Source organism: Triticum urartu, chromosome 7, assembly GCF_003073215.2.
Source record: "Triticum urartu cultivar G1812 chromosome 7, Tu2.1, whole genome shotgun sequence".
NCBI lineage: Eukaryota > Viridiplantae > Streptophyta > Magnoliopsida > Poales > Poaceae > Triticum > Triticum urartu.
This window is the reverse complement of record NC_053028.1, coordinates 1,995,419-1,999,397: the sequence shown is the minus strand read 5'-3', so window position 1 is coordinate 1,999,397 and position 3,979 is coordinate 1,995,419. Positions and strand designations below refer to the sequence as shown.

The window sequence follows — 3,979 nt, the reverse complement described above, 5'->3', positions numbered from 1 at the left end:
GCCACTCAGTTCTCTTATTTTCCGGACAGTTTTGCTAATGATAAGTGGCAAAAGGTAAATGATCTGAAACAAGACATAATATAAATAGGCAGCTGTGTATTGAGTTTGAGGTAGTTTCGTCTTATCTCTAACTATGTTGAAATTATCTCTTAGCAATGTACTCTGCAAACTGCATATTTTTTATTTCGCATGCAGCCTTGCATGCACAAAGCATAAAAGTGTGTGGCGCTACGATTTTTGGAGCACCCCAGAGGATTGTTTCTTTTGTTTAATTTTTATTTTAGTTGGATCTCACCTTCTCTCTTAACCTCTTGAGGTTTAGTCACATGTTCAATGATATTTATTCTTCATTGCGGCTTATCAACATCGCGCTCATACTTGCTAATGGTTCTGTTCTTCTTTGTTATTGCAGGAGCTTTTGAGTTTCCATTGTTTAACCTTCCAAATAAGCATCTTATAGATGGACCATTTTATGACATTATTTTCTTTTCAGGGTGTCTGTTGTACATATCAATGTACATTATTTAATACACAGGTGTTCTGGAATTTGAGTATTTGACACAAATAGGGATACATCATATGGGTTATAGGAATGGTAAGCATTCCAACGTCAGCAACACAAGTGTATTTTTATACCACTTTAGGCGTTCATAAGTGTAAGATATTCTTAGGCATACAAATATTAGGTATTCTTTGTCTATTTTTGTAGGCCTCCTCTGTCATCAATGTACTTACTTAACCAATGATTTTTTTCTCAATACAATGAGTTATTACTAAACAATATATCCAGTTTAGTTGGGCCTAAATCCGCTATGACATTTGCAGGTTATGAGCTACTAAGGATAGCTTTTCCCATGCCTTCTTTCGTTTAGCTTTATTTCATTTCTTCATCTCACACATAATATTTACAACCATAGGATTGGACTTTAAGAACATCACCAAAGTAATTTTCCATGTCCTGCATAAAGAATGTTCTGTTTATTAGGTTTTCAATTTTTATGGTATGCTCCTTTGAGTAATTGTCCAATCCGAGCACGCATGTTGTACTCTCACCTTTGATTGCCACTTGGCTCCAAAGGAGAGAACTGGCCACTATACTGCAATGTTTGTGCACATGGTGAGTTTTTGCATAGCGCGTGCTGCTTTTTCTGGCCAAACAACATATAATTGATTTTCCATGACTAATAACAAAGAGAAACTATCTCATGTAATATATAACAGAAGAATGTTAAAAAAGTGTTCTCAATTAAAGACAACGCTATTAAAAGTTTCTACACATGTTTATAAAAATGTGTGCATATTAATAATACTAGCTCGTGCAACTGACGACCATTATAAATAAATGGACATGCTTCGGTCTGCTAGTCTGTTGTAGATACGCGTAACCCTTTGGCGCACATGGAGCTGCCATACTACTCGTACCACTTGGCCCTATGCATCTTGTTGGCTCTCCTCTACCATGCCGCCCTACGCGCCGCCGCCACCGCTGCCACCAGGCGTCCCCGCCCGAAGCTGCCTCCCGGTCCGTGGCAGCTTCCCATCATCGGCAGCCTGCACCACCTGTTGCGCGGGCTCCCACACCACATCATGCGCGACCTCTCCCTCCGCCATGGCCCGCTCATGCTGCTCCGCGTGTGCGAGCGCGAGGCCATCGTGGTCTCCTCCGCCGAGGCCGCGAGGGAGATCTACAAGGGCAACGAGGCCACCTTCTCGGCGCGGCTAAGCAGCCCGGGCATCGACGAGCTCTCCAGGCACGGCCAGGGAATCGTCTTCGCGCCCTACGGCGACCACTGGCGGCTGCTCCGCCGGATCCTCATGATGGAGCTGCTCAGCGCGCGGCGAGTCAAGGCATTCCGACGGATCCGCGAGGAGGAGGCGGCGCGCCTGGTCTCGTCGCTTCAGGCGACCTCCGACGGTCGACTCGTCAACATCGGCGAGCGGCTGGAAGAGTTCGTGACAGACTCGGTGGTGCGTGCCATCTTTGGGGACAGGCTGCCCGATAGGGCCACGTTTCTGAGGATCGTCAAGCAAGGAATGGACCTGTCGTTGATTTTCGGCCTCCGGGACCTCTTCCCTTCGTCGTGGCTAGTTCGACTTGTGCCGCGCGGCAGCGGCGGCAAGGCGGAGCGGCACCGTCAGGAGGTGTTCAGCGTTATGGGCAGCATCCTCAAGAGTCACGAGGAGAGGAGGGCAGCCAGAGATGGAGATGCCGAGCACGAGCAGGACATGGTCCAAGTGTTACTCAGGATCCAAAAAGATGCCACTACGCGAGTCTCCCTAACCGACGGAGTCATAAGGGCACTCCTCATAGTAAGCTCTCTCTTGTCTCTCTTTCTCTTGTTACAACCAAGGCTTTATATTTAGGCCTGGTTATTATATATACCCATCTAAGAAACAACTCGTGCTATCTTATTAGTATAATTTATACGTCGCATATATCCTCTTCTCTAATAGTTTTACAGCCCTTTTTTTGATTGATATTACTTGCTTGTATCCCTCCCAACAGGATGTCTTTGGTGCAGCACTCGACACCAGCTACTACTCTACAATGGGCGATGGCTGAACTAATGGCGAACCCAAGGCTGATGCGGCGCGTGCAGTCCGAGGCAGATTGTGCTCTCGCAGGACAGGCTACAGTACAAGAGGCCGCACTAAAGAGCATGCAATACCTCCGGGCAGTTATTAAAGAGACCTTGCGACTACACCCTCCTGCCGTGCTCTTCCCTAGAATGTGTGTGGGAGACTGCAAGATTCAAGGATATGATGTACCACGAGGGATGATTGTGCTTACCAACACATGGGCAATCTCTAGGGACCCCAAGTATTGGGATGAGCCGGACAAGTTCATGCCAGAGAGGTTCGAAGGCGAGGGTGTTGCCGACTTGAGAGGCATGGACTTCGAGTTCACTCCTTTCGGTGTTGGGCGGCGGATTTGCCCTGGGATTGATTTTGCGTATGCAAACCTTGAGATTGCTTTGGCTAGCCTTCTTTACCATTTTAACTGGGAGCTGCCTCTCGGAGTTGAACCAGGCGAAGTGGACATGACAGAGGAGTTTGGAGTCACTGCTCGAAGGAAGGTCAACCTATTTGTGCGTCCAATTATTCGTGTTCCCCTTAGATGAATTACACTTGCAAAACCACATGCTCTTACTATAAGTAGCTCACATATGTGTACCTTATGTAATCATAATATGTATTTGTATCAAACCCCAAGAATACTCCTACGCACCCCGTAGTTTTATGTGGCAAAACGGCTGTCATAATGTCTTACATTTCCTTGAATACTTGTAGCTATTTGCTTCCATCTATAATGTCTTTATCTATGACAAAGGTTATTGTCACTAATGGTCAAATTATTTGTTCTCATGTATTCCCTAACAGTACACATCTACCATAGGGGATCATTTCAAGGAACTCGTTCATTGATCTCCCAACCACTGCATTAATATAATGCACACAACCCACGAAATTGACTATTATAACCTTTACCAAAAGAAATAAGGTAAACTCTTCTTTTATTTATTGTTTACTCGGGAAGTTCTTTTTTTGTTGGGAAGTTTACTTTTTTTGTATGGAAGGTTGCCTCGTTGTTGGGAAGTTCACCTTGTTGTGAAAGTTCACTTCTTTACAGTTTTGTTAGGATTTCATATTTTTTTGTCCAACTTCACCAGTCAATGTTATGCAGTTCAATGCATGCAGTTTAGATGGTTACCTCACCTCGAACTGTTCAGAAAAAATCGCAAAATAGTAATTTTGTAAGTGATAGATAATATTTATGAAAAATCAGTAATTTCATGCGAACGAGACAGAAAATTTTCTAAATTTGGTATTTGTAAATGCATTAGGGTGTCTGAGAAATAACTAGTTGATCATCAAATTGTTAGAGTTAAGTAAACCAAATCAAACCCTATCATGAACCCAAAAAAGTAGCAATGAGCTAGATTCAGAATTCTAGTAAGTAGATTGCTAAGTTGGCATG

At 44.2% G+C, this 3,979-nt stretch overlaps 1 pseudogene; it reads left to right on the top strand.

The window, feature by feature from the left end:
* Nucleotides 1-1,398: 1,398 nt before the first annotated feature.
* LOC125524804 lies at nucleotides 1,399-3,122 on the top strand (annotated as a pseudogene).
* The last annotated feature ends 857 nt before the right edge of the window (nucleotides 3,123-3,979 follow it).